We start from the raw sequence: 19542 nt of genomic DNA on the forward strand, positions 1-19542 counted from the left end.
GGGGAAAGACATTTCCAAGCGGTTTCTTTCCCGGTTATATATCTGTTAGACACTTGGTGGTGGCAGCAATAAAGTCCAAGAGAAAAAGGAAAATACTTTGTACCTTGGGGATGTTTTAACCTAAGCTGGTAAAAATAAGCTTAGGGGGTTTTCATGCAGGTCCCCACATCTGTACCCTAGAATTCAGAGTGGGGAAGGAACCTTGACACAAGCAATAGAGACCACCTTCCCCCAGAAGTTATTTTCCCTCCTCAAAACTCTGCTTTAATGCCTACATAAAACTTGATAGTGGTTAGGCTGCTAGTGTGCTGAGGCCACTGCCTTTCATGCTGACCAATACTGTTGCATTGTTTCCTTGTATGCCCCTGTCTGGATCCATCTGTTCTCTCGTGTTTCATACTTAGCTTTTAAGCCCCTGGGGTTGGACTGCCTTTTTGTTCTGTGTTTGTACATTGCCTAACACGATGGGGGCCTGGTCCATGACAAAGCCCTGGCTGGGATGGTTTAGTTGGGGATTGGCCCTGCTTTGAGCAGGGGGTTGGACTAGATGACCTCCTGAGGTCCCTTCCAACCCTGATATTCTATGAGGGCTCATAGATGCTACTGTAATACAAATAAATACTAATAAAATAAAGTTCTACCCAGAAAAGTGAGTATATGAAGATGGCACCTTGTTCATTGAACCATTGCCTTGCACCTTTTGTAGGCCTGTATCTATGCACTACCACTGGTGTGAGTGGAGAATTAAGGTTTGGTAGCATTTTGCAGTCACTTTGCAGAGAGGTATCAGTCTCTGTGTGTAGTCAATCATATCTGCTGACTTTAGTGACAGAAAACTGGTTTTGCCTCCCATTAGCTTTGCAGAGCCAGGAAAGTGGGGTGAGAGCAGAGCTGGGTTCTTCCTTATTGTGCATCGTTAACAGAATTGCTTATTAAGCCCAATCATTTACACCTGTGCAGACCCACTGAAGTCTTTCAGTGAAGGCTTTCACTGATGTCAGTGCAGAGTGTAATTTCAAGGCAATGTAATAAATGTAGATGTGAATGAGACCCTCATTTGGCCTCACAACCTTTGTTGGTAGATATGAGGTGCACGAAGGAAAGACACCAACTTCCCATTCTGACTGGTCAGGCTTGCAAGGCTAGTGGGAGAGGAAGGGGAAAAGAGAGGAAGCACTTTAAATGTGTCAGAGTGTATGGGAGCCAGTAAATATGGAGCCCCAAATTGTCATTTTTCATGGAGTCACTTTTCGATGAATAGCTGTGTCATAAATATAAAGGGAAGGGTAAACCCCTTTGAAACCCCTCCTGGCCAGGGGAAAGCTCCTCTCACCTGTAAAGGGTTAAGAAGCTAAAGGTAACCTCGCTGGCACCTGACCAAAATGACCAAGGAGAAGACAAGATACTTTCAAAAGCTGGGAGGAGGGGGAGAAACAGAGGGGTCTGTATGTCTGTCTATATGCTGGTTTCTGCCGGAGATAGACCAGGAATGGAGTCTTAGAACTTTTAGTAAGTAATCTAGCTAGGTATGTGTTAGATTATGATTTCTTTAAATGGCTGAGAAAAGAATTGTGCTGAATAGAATAACTATTTCTGTCTGTGTATCTTTTTTGTAACTTAAGGTTTTGCCTAGAGGGGTTCTCTATGTTTTGAATCTAATTACCCTGTAAGGTATCTACCATCCTGATTTTACAGGGGGGATTTCTTTATTTCTATTTACTTCTATTTCTATTAAAAGTCGTCTTGTAAGAAAACTGAATGCTTTTTCATTGTTCTCAGATCCAAGGGTTTGGGTCTGTGGTCACCTATGCAAATTGGTGAGGCTTTTTATCCAACATTTCCCTGAAAAGGGGGGGTGCAAATGTTGGGAGGATTGTTCATTGTTCTTAAGATCCAAGGGTCTGGGTCTGTAGTCACCTAGGCAAACTGGTGAGGCTTTTTACCAAACCTTGTCCAGAAAGTGGGGTGGAAGGTTTTGGGAAGTATTTTGGGGGGAAAGACGTGTCCAAACAGCTCTTCCCCAGTAACCAGTATTTGTTTGGTGGTGGTAGCGGCCAATCCAAGGACAAAGGGTGGAATATTTTGTACCTTGGGGAAGTTTTGACCTAAGCTGGTAAAGAGAAGCTTAGGAGGTTTTTCATGCAGGTCCCCACATCTGTACCCTAGCATTCAGAGTGGGGAAGGAACCTTGACAAGCTGCATTTGAAGGGAGTAGCCAGTACTAAACTTGGCAAGCAGTTGGGAACTTTTTCTTCCTTTCGTTTTGCTGGTCAGCCAACCATCTCTCCTTTCTTCATGTTCCCAGCCCAATGACTTCCCTTCTCCTCAGTCCGTACGTATTTCTGTTTTAAAGGAACAAGCAACTAATACATCCCTCAGTTGCAGCAGGAGCACGGGAGCATTTGAGAGAGCATTAAAAAGCAGTGCAACAGGGAAACTGGTTGTATTAAACCCAGCATCAACCTGAGCCGTCATTTGTCACTCCAACTGACCTGAACTTTAAACCCTTCAGTAAGTTCAGCTAGGGGGGACCTTCTCCTCCTCCTGCATCACCTGTCCTGAAGAGATTTGCCAACATGGCTACTGCTTTCTCCAAGGATCCTTCTGACCCAGAAAGCTGGGATTGCTATATCCATCCAAGAGGTTTCCAGTGTTTCCAGTGGCCACCCTGACCTGGTGAGTAGAGCATGGACGCAAGAGTTAGGAGACCTGGGTTGTCAGTCCATTTAGCAAGGGGTTGTCTGGTGGCTTTAATAAGAGGAAGGAAACAACAGGTCTTTAAGTGAATGTGATTATTGTAAATGATTGGATAAATTTTGCTTGTGCAAATGGTGTGTCACAGATCTACTTGGGGTCCCCTGCCATCTACTCACCAGATGGCTGGGAGGGGAGTCCAAGCCTCTGGCTCCCCAGATATTTTAAGCTTCCTGGAGCCTGACTGGAGTGTAGCTGCTAATCCAATCTTTTGGTCCTTCGGCACAGGCCCTTTGTGTGACACCCTGTAGCGGAGTGGTCACCCCGCTCCGGCTTGGAAAGGGTTAAAGCCAGCCCTTGGAGAGGGCTGGGGCTGAGAGATAAGGCTAGGCTGATTGGGGAAGGCAGCCACAGCTGGGGCCACACCCCAATCAGGCCACAGCTGGCCCTATAAAAGGGCTGTGAGCCAGGAGCTCAGACACACACACTCTCTCTCTAGAGAGGGAGAGAGAGGGGAAAAGGACCTGGCTGCCTGGGAGAAAAGGGTACCTGGAGAGGAGGCGGCCAGAGGAGCTGGGGAGCTCCAGCCTGGAAAACCCCCAGGCTGCAGGCCTTGCTAAAGGCCAGGAAAAGTACTGGGGCTACAGCGGCGTAGCCTGGGAATAGGCAGAGGCAGCTGGTCCAACCCCCTTGCCGATGATGAGTGGTTTACAGACTGTAGACTGGCCACTAAGGCAAGGAGGGGATAGAGGGTTGGGGGTTCCCCAGGGAGGGGAGACCCAGAGTGTGGGGGCACTGCCGGGGGTAGCACCCCAAGGTAAAGGGGCACCGGGTCTGGGAGGGACATAGTGGCCGGCGGCAGGCGAGACACCAGCCTGTAGAGGGTACTCCAGGCTGGAAGAGCTAATTCCCAGGACGACCAGCAGGAGGCGCTGCACATTGCCTCGCTACACACCCCTTCCTAAGAGCCTTCTAATGGAGCGCTGACCCTTCAGACTCCTCATGCTCAAAAAAACAGCCTCCCCCAAAGCTGAACATCTTCTCATTACTGTTCAGCTCTCTCAGGAGGCATGTCAGTTGTGAAGCGGATACCACATAAAGACAGCAACACACTTCCCAGAGAGTGACACTATTGCTCTTTTATACTTAACAGATAAAGCACAAGTGAGTGCAGATAATATAGAACACAACAAACGTCCTCAACACAATGCTCCTCGCTAGCTCACCCTTCCCTTAGAATCATAAAATATCAGGTTGGAAGGGACCTCAGGAGGTCATCTAGTCCAACCCCCTGCTCAAAGCAGGACCAATCCCCAATTTTTGCCCCAGATCCCTAAATGGCCCCCTCAAGGATTGAACTCATAACCCTGGATTTAGCAGGCCAAGGCTCAAACCACTGAGCTATCCCTCCCCCCTTATCAATGCTTGAGGGACCACCTATGTTCAGGTAGGTGGACAGGGTCCCCTTCCTCATACAGGCTTCTCCTACATGGCGGGTGACCTTTCTCTCTCTCTCACCTTGAGTTGGAGACAAATAGCCAATAACCCCAAACACCTCAGCGCCTCTCCTTTTATAACCCTCTGGTCTCCTCTGTCAGGTGACTCCATGTTCTGCTTCCCCATGTGATCCCAGACCCCTACCAGGTGATTTCCTTGACAATGCAACCTCTTCTCTGACAAACCTGTTCTCTTGATTAGAAGCCAGCTTGTTATTTATGGTGGTTCTGTTTCAACGGGAGAGCATGTAACATCACTGACTCTTCGTTGTAATTCTTTTGCCACCAGCCTTTCAAATTTCAGCTCAACACAGAGGAGAACAGACAAGACGGAAGGCAAAAGCCTGCACCTTCAAAATGGAGTTTTCAGTTTGGTAAAGGAGCACGCTGTGTTCAGAATCTCGTGCAGAGCCATAGCAGGGTTCTTCTTGGAAACCCTAGTAAAGTTACAGGCAGCATCCAGGGTTCCACCGTTATGGATTTAGCTGCAAAATTCACCTCTTGCTGCAGAATTGTGCTACAGGATCTCGGCTATCTTGAAAAGAGTGTAACCAATACAGTGCTACATGAGCCTGCCGAAAGCCTAAAGTAATCCCTCTGAGAGATGGGCACCGTTGCATGAATTTCAGCAGACGGTTGACTTTGAAACCTAAGATGACAACCAGCAGCACCATGAAAATAGAAACTGGGAACAATGTCAAACAAATTAAAATTCATATTAAAATAGCCTGGGGCTACTGTGCTGATTGTATAATTTATATTTAATTCAGTAAAAACCTCAATTAAAAAAAAAAACAGACGTGAAATTGTTGCAGCACTTCCACCTGGCTGCCCTGGAATTCTAGGGTGTTGCTGGAGAATTTGGGCTCACCTTGTGGTGGAGTCCCTGGGGCCTTGGTTACAGGTGCCGCTGCAGCCGGGCACATGCACCCTGGGGATTCTCAATTCTTCTTAAAAGGTTTTCACAATGCCACCAAAAATCTGCCGTAGCCACGTTGATGCATCCAGTAATAATTAACAAACCGAACGGAACTGAGAGCCATGGCAATGGCTGTACAAATCTTGCCTAACTGAGAGCAGTGAAAGCTCTGCTCGTTTTAAGACATGAGTCAAAGCATATCCCGTGCACCATACCATAACCTGCTTATTTAAAAGCCTGACTAGCATTGGTACGTGGGATTCTATCCCTTGAAGGAGTAGGGTGGGGGGGCTGGTGAATGCGGTGGCAATATGAGACTGCTAGGCGAGAAAATAGAGAGTTTAGCGTATTACCAGTCTTTCATGAGCCAACAGCCACAGATCATATTTTGGGCTCGATCAGACCCTTAATTATGTAAGAAGATTCATCGTTTATGGTCATGTAATTAATATGATTTGCAAAAATACTCGACTGGGAGATTATCCTAGAGTTAGAATCCTCCTTTGCTGGCCCGACTTCCCTGCTGCTGTCGGTGACTGGCTGCCTCCTTTCCCCTCCCCTTCCAGTTGGTTGGTTAGTTGCCATTCTGTCTTCAGGACTTCTCCCTTCTGGACTATTCATCCAGTCTCCTAAGAAGCATAATGAAATGTTACATAATTTTGCCTTCTCTGGAAGGTACTAGGTATTATGCAAAACATAGACTTACAATTTTTAGCCCTGTATTTATGCAAGAGTATTTGGTGTATGTTGTGCAAAAGAAATGCTGATTTAAGACTTCTGTGTTTTTTAAGGATGACATCTCACACAACTTGGACTGTAGGCAATAAAACAAAATCAACCAGTCCAGATGCTACAGTATGTTGTTACAACCACCTTCAAATGAAGTAAATGATTATTAAACAGTTTTCATCTCCAACAGTTTTACAGAACTTAACTAATCTTTATAGTGCCCCTTTGAGATAAGCAAATATTTCCATTTTATAGATGGGGAAACAGACCGTTGCTGTCCTCTATACAGCCATGACATATAGGAGAGCCACCCACCATCATAACCCTCAAGCTCTGTGATCCTCTCTCTCTCAGAGGAGTGCTGCGCTTTACTATGGGTGGTGTACAAACCGCCTGAGCCAACCCATTCTGTGCAGAGCAAAAGAATTGTGCAAACATTGCACTTTCCTCTGAGGTGGGTAAGTGAATAATGTTATCCCTCTTTCACATACGGGGTGGGTGTCACAGGATATGTACCTGGTGGAAAATGCTATAAAATCTGAGAAATTGAATACGTTTACAACTAGGTTAACTTTACAAGCATGTACAATTACAAACATGTAGCTCTAAATAATAATTAATATTTTGATCTCAATGCACTTGAGAAAAATCAGTTAAGCCCTAAGTTAGCAAATCCATGCTGTATGGCAGAGGTGGGCGAACTCTGGCCCGCAGGACTGTCATGCCCAGCCCTGGAGCTCCTGGCCGGGAAGGCTAGCCCCCCAGCCCCTCCCCTGCTGTTCCCCCTCCCCCGCAGCCTCAGCTTGCCGTGCTGCTACCATTCTGGGCGGTGAGCTCCTGCCGGGCAACGCAGTGGCATGGCTGGCTCCAGCCAGGCAGAGCGGCTGCCAGACATGCTGTTCGGAGCAGCATGGTAAGGGGGCAGGGAGCGGGGGGGTTGGATAAGGGTCAGCGGGTCTGGGGGGGAACGGGGAGCAGGGGGTGGTTGGATGGGGCAGAGGTTCTGTGGGTGGGGGGCAATCAGGGGATGGGGAACAGGGGCAGTTGGATAGGCTTGGGAGTCCCGGGGGGCCTGTCAGGGAGCAGGGGTGTGGATAGGTGTCGGGGGCAGTCAGGGGACAGGGAGCAGGGGGGTTGGATGGGTGGGGGCTTCTGAGGGGGGCAGTCGGGGGCAGGTAATGGGAGAGGATAGTTAGGGGGCAGGGGCCAAGCTGTTTGGGGAGGCACAGCCTTCCCTACCCAGCCCTCCATACAGTTTCGGAACCCTGATGTGGCCCTTGGGCCAAAAAGTTTGCCCACCGCCGCTGTATGGTATAACTATCCCATTCTACACAGGTGGGGAAAGGGAGGTACAAAGTGTACGAGGACCCCTGTGACCCCCACCACTCCCTTCAGCCACGTGGGCTGGAGAAGAAAAATCTCCAGTGATTCAAATTGGCAGGAGCAGTATCTTGCAGGGGTAGAGAAGTCCAGGTGGGATGCTCTGCTCCAACATCTCTTAGACCTAGAAGGGTGCAGGGTAGATCTCCCCTCAAGGAAAACCAGACCCTATGCACTTAGCCACAGAGGCCCATCCACGGAGGCAAGGCATTGGCAGCAAACAAAGGAGTTTCTGCGGCAGGCACCTTTGAGCCACTGGTTTACTGATGATGTCACCAATCCGTCTTTTCCCAGGGTTTACTCTCGACATTCTCTCCCCTGTGCTGATTGGCTGTTTGTGCCCACTTCTCCCTCTGTCTCTTCACTTCAACCTCACTCCGGCTGCCCTTCCTGCTTCTCTCCCCTCCTCTCCCTTCCATCTCCCCACTCCTTTCTTTTGTCTTTCCACTTGGCTAATACCGCCCTAAACACCACTCGCCAAAACCCACAAGTAGAACGAATGGGCACATGTGAACCCTCCCATTGTTCACTCTGCTGGTATGTTACAGACCTTCCGCCACTTTGCCTCTCGTGTCTGTGTTGCCCCCTTACTAACGCTCAGTGGGGGTGTTTTAGTTGCTAGCTCCCAGTACCAAAAGAAAGGGGAAGGGTCGATGGGAAATCAGGACCCTGACACTGACAGTCCCAAGGGGCAATGGGGAGAGGCCACTGCTCCAGGTCAGCCTGATTGACAGGGCAGGCAGGCCAATAAGAGTCAGGAGGCCGGGGTCCTGGCGAGCTAAGGAGCGAGCAGGCGCCTGAGCTGAGCTGGGGAGCAGAGCTGTGCTGGCCAGAGCCGAGGGGCCGCCCAGGGGCTGTGCTGGAGGCAGAGCAGCAGCAGCAGCGCGGAGGCAGAGTGCTGGAGCTGGAGCAGTCCGGAGCCAGGTGCGGTGAGCAGCTGGGGAGAGTGAGGTGGGCCCTGGGCAGAGGGCCCCGGCAGGAGACGCCAACAGTGAGGGAATAGCCACTGGGCCAATAGAGGCTGTGACGAGAGGTCCTGGCCAATTGGCCGGGTCCTAGAAAAATGGGCACCCCCGTGCCCTGACCTGCTCCGCCCACCTGGTGCTCCTGCCGGGGAGTGGCGTAGAGGCGCGGGGACTTGCCTGATCCGCCTGCCCGCCCAGCACTCCTGCCGGGGAGTGGGGAAATCTCCTGTGCCCCGACCCCGCTCCTCGGCAGGAGCGGTGTGGGGGGACTGCTGGTGGAAGGGGTAGAGAGGGGCCCCCACTTGCTCTGGCCCAGGACCCCACAAACCTTTAATCCACCTCTTCCAGCCAGGGGGCCTGGCCGTCGGACTTGGAGGGGGATCATAATCCCGATGCAGGGGGGGTGGGCCGATGCTGGGAAGAAGGGTCCTGCCACCTAGAGCCCGAGGGTGTGTGGCCACCGCCAGAGCAAGTGTGCAACTCGCAGCATCCCTGCAGCACAGCCAGGGCCTGGGCACATGTGAGGAACAGACTGAACTGCCCTTACATTCCAGAGCCGCTGGTTGTGACGTCCCCGTGCCACAGAGCGGGGTGATGTGTTTTCCTTTAACCTTTCCTGTTTTTTCCTTATTTTTAAATTGATTGCTGTTTAATAAATCTTATTTGCTTGAATTATATGTAATGATTAGTGGGTCAGGGAAGCGTCCAGAGTGGAGAGAGTACCCTCGAGTGGAGACGCCTAGCTCCTGGCCTAAGTGACCCCTGGCAAGGTTGGGGGTTGAGCCCCCCAGGAGCCCTGGGCCCAGCCTTGTTGGGTTACGAGGACTCTGGCAGACAGGAGAGTGGAAGGGGAGCCCTTGAGGTCAGGCAGGCCTCTGGGTAAAGGGAATGGGAGCGAGGACTCAGATCCTTTTGCTAGCCAATTCCACCGGGGAGGTGTATAAGTCAGGAAAGTTCCCCACAATAATGGGATCATTCCCCCACTTTCATCTATTTAGATGGTAGGCTCTTCAGAGGAAAGACTCTCTCCAAAAACAGTGGGGTCCCTTACCTTAGTTGAGGTGCCGCTGTAGTACAAGTCTGTAATAGGAGAGGCAAAGGCACAGAATTTGAAGTTTACTTATCCAGTTCTTGATTTATCAGGTTTGTTTACCACCACATGTTGTGCAGCCACAACCTCCATTGAAGTCACTGTGAGCTGTGGGTGCTCAGCCTCTCTGAAAATTAAGCGCTAAAGGCCGCTTTTCAAGTTATCGGCACAAGAGCTGATCGAAATTGTTGATTAACTCTTTTTTTCTTGTTGGAAAACATTTTGAAAGCAAATGAATTTTCATTCACAATTTTTCATTTATGAAAAAATATTTTGATTTTTAAAAGGGGTTTTTAATGTAAGGATTGTTCCCCTTTGCTCAGTTTTCCCCCATTTTTTTCCACTGAAAAAATTTGAGCGTGAGTGAGGGAAAAACCCACTGGGAGACAATGGAGTGGGGAAGACTCATCACAGATATAGCAGAAGAGGAGGGCAAAGGTGTTTGGTGGAAGGAGAGGGAATGAGAAGGGCAAGAGAAAGGATAAGCAAAATTAATCCAAAGCATAAGGTCAAAATGTTACCAAAAATACACTATTGTTTGAATGTTTATGAACTGAATCCAAAGCACATTGAAATTAACAGACTCCCACTGACTTTAATGGACTTTGGACCATCCTCAATAAGAGGAGATATCAGGGTTCAGTAGTTCTATAGGAGGATGAAGAGGTGGTGGTTTTAGGAGACATGGTGGTGCACAGGAGTTGGGGATAGATGTGCAGTGTTGTTCTGTTTAGGGATAGGAATAGCTTATCAGAGGAAGGGGACTTTTTTGGTTTCCTGTGCAGGGAAGGGCAGTAAGAGGCATCCATCAATTAAGATATTTTTGTAGCCATTTTTAGCAGCTATCATCATGGCCATACATTGCATGTGACAACAAAAAAGGGTATAGGTACATACAGAACTAATATAGGTCTTTCTGACCAGGCTACAAGCTTAGTGGCTGGCAAACTTGCTCATTGTCTCCAGTACATGTTAAAATCCTGCCAGCTGAATTCTGTACACGTTGCATTTTGTAAAGAGAGGCCTGTGAGAGACCTGCAAAGAGGGAATTACTATAATCCAGCTTGGATGTCACAAAGCATAGATTAATATTTCATCATCTGGCTCTGACAATACTGTTGTCAGCCTCCCTTTGTTCCTGAGCTGGGGCTATGATCTTCAAAAGACAGCCCTAAAGTAAAGATTATGGCAGTGTCTTCACAAGCCAGAAAGACAGCAGTCTCTAGAAAATATCTTGTGTTCTTCTGAATTAACTCATCATTGCAAGCAGAAGTTTGAACTTCCAAAAACCCAAATGCCAATACAAAATTGTAACATATCAGCAGATTGTTAAAGGAGTTGGAGCCCTCAGCACTGCCAAGGCAGGACAGTGAGAATTAGACTGTGTGGGCATACTCAGAGTACTCAAGGTGAGTAAGGGGGCCAAAACTGGGCCCTAAGGTACCAGCTGACTTGGGGTGCGGGAGGGAAGAGCAGGAGACACTCACTATATAGATCTGAAAATAATGTGATTTACAATAAAAAAAAATCCAAACACATTATTATACTGTTGGGAAATGAAACCAGAAAACAATATAGGAAAAATGTGATCATCACAGAACTAAAACTAGAACCTTAATAAATGTAGAGTCTTGAAGACTCAGTTTTAAAACTGATTTAATAAAAACCAGTGCAGACCCGTGGATAGAGGCTCTTATTTCAATTTGAATATCTTACTTTGGTTTAGCTTAAACTGATTCCTAACTGATGTAAATTAAATCAAAATAAGCCTTGTTTAAACCAAAATAAGAGTGTCCACATAGGTTTTTGTGCCTGTTTATCTACATTGGTTTAAAATAACATCTTTAGTTAAACCAATAAACTTTTTTGTGTAGACAAGGCTTTGAGATATTTGAACACACCTTGGCATGCTGTTTAGGCTCCTCACCTAATAGAATCATAGAAGTGTAGGACTGGAAGAGACCTCGAGAGGTCATCTAGTTCAGTCCCCTGCACTCATGGTAGGACAGGGTATGTCTACACTACGAAATTAGGTCGATTTTATAGAAGTCGATTTTTAGAAATCGATTTTATACAGTTGATTGCGTATGTCCCCACTAAGCACATTAAGTCAGCGGAGTGGGTCCTCAATGGCTAGCATACCATGGCTAGCATCGGCTTATGGAGCGGTGCACTGTGGGTAGCTATCCCACAGTTCCCCAGTCTCCATTGCCCATTGGAATTCTGGGTTAAGCTCCCAATGCCTCGACAAAAACATTGTCGAGGGTGGTTTTGGGTACATGTCCTAAGTCACCCCTCCCTCCGTCCATGGAAGCAACAGCAGTTAATCGTTTCGCACCTTTTTTCCTGTGTTACTCATGTAAGCATGGAGCCCGCTCAGCTCACCGCTGCTGTTGTGAGCATTGTAAACACCTCGTGCATTATCCTGAAATATGTGCAGAACCAGGCTAAGAGACGCCAGCACGAGGACAATTGTGATGAGGACACGGACACAGACGTTCCTGAAAGCACAGGCTGTGGCAATTGGGACATTGTGGCTGCAGTGGGGCTGGTTGATACAGTGGAACGCCGATTCTAGGCCCGGCAAACAAGCACAGACTGGTGGGACCACACAATGTTGCAGGTATGGGATGATTCACAGTGGCTGCAAAACTTTCGCATGCGTAAGGCCACTTTCCTTGAACTTTGTGAGTTGCTTTCCCCCGCCCTGAAGCACAGGAATACCAAGATGAGAGCTGCCCTGACAGTTGAGAAGCAAGTGGCGATAGCCCTGTGGAAGCTTGCAACGCCTGACTGCTACCAATCAGTCAGGAATCAATTTGGAGTGGGCAAGTCTACTGTGGGGACTGCTGTGATCCAAGTAGCCAATGCAATCACTGACGTTCTGCTATCAAGTGTAGTGACTCTGGGAAATGTGCAGGTCATAGCGGATGGCTTTGCTGCAATGGGGTTCCCTAATTGTGATGGGGGCGATAGATGGAATGCATATCCCTATCTTGGAACCGGACCAGCTTGCCAACCAGTATATAAACCACAAGGGGTACTTTTCAATGGTGCTGAAAGTACTGGTGCATCACAAGGGACGTTTCACCAACATCAACTTGGGATGGCTGGGAAAGGTGCATGATGCTCACATCTTTAGGAACTCTGGTCTGTTTGAGCAGTTGCAAGAAGGGACTTACTTCCCAGACCAGAAAATTACTGTTGGGGATGTTGAAATGCCAATAGTTATCCCTGGGGACCCAGCCTACCCCTTGCTCCCATGGCTTATGAAGCCGTACACAGGCAGCCTGGACAGTAGTAAGGAGCAGTTCAACTATAGGCTGAGCAAGTGCAAAATGGTGGTAGAATGTGCATTTGGATGTTTAAAAACTCGCTGGTGCTGTTTGCTGACTAGGTTAGACCTCAGCGCAACCAACATTTCCATTGTTATTGCTGCTTGCTGTGTGCTCTATAATATCTGTGAGAGTAAGGGGGAGACGTTTATGGTGGGGTGGGAGGTTGAGGCAAATCGCCTGGTGGCCGATTTTCAGCAGCCAGCCACCAGGGCAATTAGAAGAGCACAGCGAGGTGCGCTGCGCATCAGAGAGGCTTTGAAAACCAGTTTCATGACTGGTCAGGCTATGGTGTGACAGTTGTGTGTGTTTCTCCTTGCTGCAAACCAGCCCCCTTTGTTGATTTTAATTCCCTGTAAGCCAACCACCCTTCCCCCTTCGATCACAGCTGGCAAAGGGAAAAAAGTAACTATTGTTTTGAAACCATGCATTCTTTCTTTATTAATTAAAAAAAAAAAGTGAGATAACTGACAAGGTAGCCTGGGTGGGGTGGAGTGCAGGAGGAGGGAAGGACAAGGGCACACTGCTTATTGTAGCCACACTACAAATCAAAACTGCTTGAATGACAGCCTTCTGTTGCTTGGGCCATCCTCTGGAGTGGAGTGGCTGGGTGCCCAGAGCCTCCCCCACTGCGTTTTTGGGTGTCTGAGAGAGGAGGATATGGAACTTGGGGAGGAGGACAGGCAGTTATACAATGGATTCAGCGGGGGTCTGTGCTCTTGTTGGCTTTTCTAGAGCTCCAACAGACGCTTCATCATGTCTGTTTGCTCCTCCATTAGCCTCAGCATCACCTCCTGCCTCTGCTCTTCGTGCTCACTTAATGCTTTCCTGGATTCTGCCACTGAATGCCTCCATGCCAGGAAGGAGGAAAATCTGCTGCTGCTGCTGGGAAGAGGAGATGTGAATGGGGGAGGCAGTGGGGGGAAGTGTGCAGTGTCTAGTAGTGAAGAAATGGCACAGAATTGGACTATTCTAAATTTAGACTCTGAAGAATTTTCAAACTCTACTCTAGTATTTTGTCACTGAAGATTCTGACTCTTAAGCTATTGAGGATGTCCCAGCTCCTATCACTTCTTCTTCCTGCCCTAATGAGTCAGAGTAACAAGACACCCTTCCTAGCTACGGCTCTCAACTGCAACTCGGGAGCAATCAGTCCTACATAAATTATGCATGGAAAGCATACATTGTTTGGCTTTGGATCCACCCTGAAAGCCGTGCTCTGGAAGCTAATGCACAGGGGAAGCACATGAGGGAAAGCCAGGATGGAGACTGTTAGCATGCAATGCCTCCCCCTCCCCCCCCACCACGTAATAGTTACCTCAAAATACATAATTTATTCAGAGACTCATGAAGATCCTGTTTCAGGACTTGTAGGTGTAAATGTCCAGAGTGATAGCAGCCTCTGTGCTTGTCTGTCTAATCCATTGCCTACAATACTTTGCTGCATCCCAGTGATGACTCCCTTTTCCTCCTTTCCCCCATTATTCACCTTCTCTGTTGCCTTCATTTCCTGTGTACCTACACAGAACTAGAAGAAAATCAAAAATCAAATTATCATCTCGTTTCTGATTCCATTTCCCAATTCTGAGGCTAATTCAGCATTTAGAGAGAAATGCCGGTCCTGATAATGGAAAGTGTGAGGGGAAGAGAGGGAGGGTGGCACAGACAGAACTCTCAATTGTTCTCCAGAGTCTCAGCTTTTCATTTAAAAAAGTATATCTCTAGCTGCTATAGTTGTGAAGAAAATCAGAGACCCGAACATAACTGATGCAGAGACATCTGCTGTTTGAGGAAAGCCAGAATCAATAGCTCTAAGTTGTGATCTGCCCCATTCAATTCAGTGGGTGCTACTAAGATGCCAAGGATGCTACTTTAAATGTCATATTGTTAACTCTTTCATTACTCATCAAAGTTTGTAAGAAAAGAGAGGAATTAAAAAATGGTTTGTAAGAAAAGAGAGGAGCTCTCCAGTCAACTCCGGTACTCCACTGGAATGAGAAGAGTAAGGTAAGTCAATAGGAGAGCGTCTCCCATTGATGCAGCATGGTATAGACACTGCAGTAAGTCAACCTAACTTAGGTTGACTTACCCCGGTAGTGTAGACAAGGCCTGAGATTGGTTTTATTTTCCTGATGAGGGCTCAGAATTCAAATGTTTGGGAATCACTGAGCTGGTCTCTTCTGTTTATAGGAGATGATTTTAGTGTCAGGACAACAATTGTGGTCTTTTTTTAAAAAATTCCTGCCTAGTAAATAGTTGGAGAAGTATGTGTTAAGATGCCCATCCGGATTAGATAACATTTTTTTCCTGAGGAATACAGTAATTTTAATTCAGCTGAAGTATTTTCAATCATTTGGGATTTAAAGATTCCATTGCAAAATTTACTTTAAGAAGTGCCTGCAATACTGTCAGTCTACTAAAGAGCAATATCAGTTAAGAGGCCCACCCATTTAACTGAAAAGAAATATGGGATTAATATTTTTTTAAGAAAAGCAGTGTACTTTAAGAAACCAGTCATTTTTCAGTAGGTAATTTCTTCATGTTTTGTGCTCTGTTGGACAGCTAGAATAGTTCATTTTATCCTGGTTTTCTGTTTGTTTTGTTTTTACTTTATAGAGATCTATTTTCAGAATCCTTTGGCCAAATTCTACAGTGTTAACTCTTAAGCAAAACTCTTCATATACTTCAGTGGGAGTTTTGCCTGCATAGAGTATATGAAGTCTTAGAATCTATAATTCAAAAATGATCTATAGTACTGATGTAAAACCTAACAATGTTTGGCTAATTTTGACCATCTAATCTGTGTACATTTTGTTTCACAAAGGTACAACATAATGATCAGATTCTGATACTCTTACTCACACTGAGTTGCACATTACCCCATGAGAGATCTCACTGATTTTAATGGATACACTTGTGGAATAAAGTAATATTCATAATGAGCAGGGGCATTAGAATCTGACCATAATAGCTAAGATGTAGTTCTTACAGAAATAATCATTGGGATTCAATAGGGATCAAAGAATGGTAGAAATTTGAAAAAATATTCTTAAAATCTAAGAAAAGTGCCTTCTGAGGACCACCTCAGCACTCAAATGGGTCAGAAATAATGCTGAGAATTCTCTTTTAGGCAGTGAAACAAATTACCATGCAACTTGAAAATGAACTATTTTGATGTAAAACCAGAAATACTTATTACGTCTGTCTCCAATGGGAGCTACAGCAAAAGAAACAAGAATGACTCGACTTTTATTTAATTCCATTTTTAGACAACCATTAAGTCTAGAGAAACAACTATGTCTATATAAATATAACCAGAGGTAGAAAGAAGTGCTTATGTAGTGACTTATGCAAAGATCAGTATAGCACAAATTGTTTTTACAAAGCTCTATGGCAAATAGCAGTCTAAGGTCAAATTCTCTTGATAGTACCCAAATGCAGGAGCAAATTTATCCTCTGTTCAAAACAAGTAGTAAATTTTTATTTGCCTTCATATAGTTAATATTAGATTTTTCATAAAGAGAGCCCAAGTATTGATTTTATGTGGCATACTGCCTCCACTATATCAGGTAAGATTTGTATTTTGTGAGAGAAATATTGGTAAGTCCAAGGTTTTTTCTCTGAACAATCTTCTGTGAGCACCTCTACTGAATACTGACTCGAAGTTGCACTCATGCTCCTCGGCAGTTTCCTGTTAAAATATAAAACCCCCAAAAACTTTATCACAGCTAGGCCAAGTACCAGCACTTTTCTATGCAAAGTATCTTCTCTTAGCAAGTGTTGGAGCTTGGGGCTCCTTTCAGGGGACAGAACTACCACTTCAGGGCTGTTAAGGACATCCATAGCCAAGGGCATTGAACCACAGTGCCAGCAACAATTTCCCAGACTCTCAAGGGCCAAACTTTATTTGCATGACATGAAACTGACTAGTGCATTGTGGCCCAAAGAGACTGAAGCATGCAATCAATGCTCCATATCTATCTGAGCAGCCTCCAGTTGATGTTTATGATGGGTGCAGGCCACACCTCTACATCCAAGACAAGTGGTCACAGGCTTTATTTCAGAGCTTAGCGGAGAACATTTTGGTTATGCCTGGCAAAGTTATTTCTCTTTCTGTTATAGTTATTTGTATTCCTATTGCTCACTGCTGCAATAAATCCCCACATCAGGAACAATACTTCCCTGTGAATGACCACTAGGATGGAAAGGGCTCCTTCCAGTGATTTTCAAAGATGATAATTAATTGATGCATGGAAAGGCTATGGAAATGGAAGTCCATAATTTGTTATTAGCCATTGGGTTCAGAAGTGTGCATAACTTCCATTAACGCACCAAAGTCTCCCAGACTGACATAGGGAGGTATAAATTTTGCTGCACCCTAGGAAGGATTCACTTCAGGCAGTTGCCTTCCTTTCCTTGTGATTCCCTTTGGCAAAGGCACCTTTAGTTTCTATCAGGGCACCATAGAAGTCTTGCCAGTGAAAGCTGCCAGAAGGATCGACTGAATTATTAAGAACAAAGGGTAAAAGACCACTCAGAGTGAGATAAAATGAAGCCCTTAGTCATTAGACAATGAAAATGTAGCTATTTCTGCTGAAATGCAGCTGGGGATGCAGATTTACAGGGCAATCAAAAACACTGCTGTGATTTCAAATCAGGTAGCTAATCATGGGCCTTTCTCCGCTCGCCCTGGCGTAAACTGGGAGTAACTCCACTGCAGTCACTGGAGTAAACAACAGTATTACACTGACCAAAGTAAGAGACAGGCATCTAAATTCTGTCTTTTTATCTCGCAAAGATAGAGGCTAACTGCAGGATCCATTTGGAAATCTCCAGGATCAGGGTACAGTTGCCAGGACAGAACTAAGAGCATATCTTTGTGAGGCTGATTAATTTTTGGCCACTGTATTCCTGAGGTGACTGATGTTTTGTGGAAACCATTTGGAGTTTATACATATAAAAAACAGTCACATGATATGCAGCAAAAATGCCAACATTGCCAGCTTTTCCAACTGACTCAGCCCATCGGCCTCAAACATGATTTAGTGGGACCATCTCTGAGCACGAGTGAATTTTAAATGCCCATTCAACCACTCACCTCTGAAGAGACAGCCAGCAAGAGCGCAAATTAGCAACAAATACAATTAACTTTTTTCTCATTGGAACACTTGTCCACTAGGACTTGGATTGAGACCACCCAGGTTAATACCATTCATCTAGGCAAAATGGTAATGACTAACCACCCCCACTGACCTGGTTTAAACTCATATTGGTGATCTAGAAGCAAAAGGCAAAACCCCTTCCTCTCTGAAAAACAAGTGCATATTTTTTAACAGATTTGAATTCTTTTAATTCAGCATACATATACAGACATGCACAGCAAAGTACAAAGGGTTAGAACATGGGCTTCATTTTCAGCCCTTAATTGTAACCTATTGTACATTAATCCCTGAGAGAAAGTATGTCAGCTGTAACTCTATCATGAGTTAGAGTGCAAATTCATGTGTTCGTTTTGCAGTATTGATTGCTTTTGGGATACTGAATCTGTCTTTTGATACTTAAACTCACTATATACACCACCATGAGGGGTGACCTTACAAAAAGCCTAGCTAGAGAGAAAAACATTGCTTGACAGGTCCACCCAGGCTCTGCTGAGAGGAGATTAATTAGCAGCAGTTGTGACGCTTTCATGATGTGAGCCCTAGCTTTCCAGGAGCTGGGTTTTGGTCCATGGCCATTAGTGTTTCACTAAGAGTCTGGTCAGATTGTGGCCATTCTATGTGCTATGGAGGAGGAGGACACAGTTAAACTTTCCCTTCTTTGCATGTTGTGAAGGAGTCAGCCACAACTGCATTTAGGGACTGCTCCCTTCGAGCACCCCCAAGCATGCTCTCCACTACAGCAGAGGCAATGGGTCCCACTGTGCTGTGGCCATGACTCAACCTCTCTGCACCAGCCAGTGAGACCAGCTGCTGTGAAGCATCATGCATGCTGCACCTTCCTAAGGAGCAACACAGCAGCTTGGTTCCCCAGGAGCTGCAGAAGGGATTGCACTGGACCTCCCTGAGACAGAGCTCCTACTGAGATGCAGTACCCCTACCGCCTGCTTGGGGCTATGTTAATAAGAAATGTCTGTCTGACCCCAAGCGTAAAAAGCTTCTCTAGAAACCGTTCTCTCAAATGGATGCAAAAGAAATGGCAGAGAGTGTGATGCAGGAGAATAGGGGAGTGAGTCCCACCAGCAGAGCTGCAATGCCCTGATTGACTCTGAGGCCTATTAAATACTGCTAGCTCTTAAAGCTGCTTAAATGTGAAAACCTGAGAGCAGCAACAGCTTGTTTCCTGTCTTAGTTCAATATATTACTGTTGACAAGATGTGAAGCAATATCTAGAGAGAGTCACATTCTTAGTGCCTTTGGGAACTGAGCCTTATTTGGGAAGGCTGTAATTGAGAGTACAGTAGAGTATAGTGAAGGGGGGTTACCAATACATTAACATTTTCAGTAATATTCTCATTTAAGTTCTATCTAGTCTTGAATGCAGAGTAACACAGAGCAATACAGTGTGTTTGAAATGGAAGGAAATTTAAAAACATAGATGCATTATTTACTGTATGCCTTGCTGTTTTCTTTTGAATATTACTATTAACATTATCTTTCTATTGCAAGTAGCAAGCATAGAGCCCTTATCAAAGTTTGTCAGCTAACTTGCTATAAAAAAAAAATCTATAGAAAATTCCTAAACTTACAAGTGGTTTCTATGCCCTTTACACAACCTTCTTGCTACAAACAAAATAACTTTAATATGGACTGAAAGAAACTTTGCCCAATTAAGCAAATTCTGAGTTTCAAAAGGGCTATGTGTATACAGGAACGGTGCATTTCTGTGGCCATATATGCCACTCACGTTCTAACATTACATCTAGGATTATGTG

The sequence above is a fragment of the Lepidochelys olivacea genome, assembly GCF_965140295.1.
Source record: "Lepidochelys olivacea isolate rLepOli2 genome assembly, chromosome: 2".
In the NCBI taxonomy this organism is placed as follows: domain Eukaryota; kingdom Metazoa; phylum Chordata; order Testudines; family Cheloniidae; genus Lepidochelys; species Lepidochelys olivacea.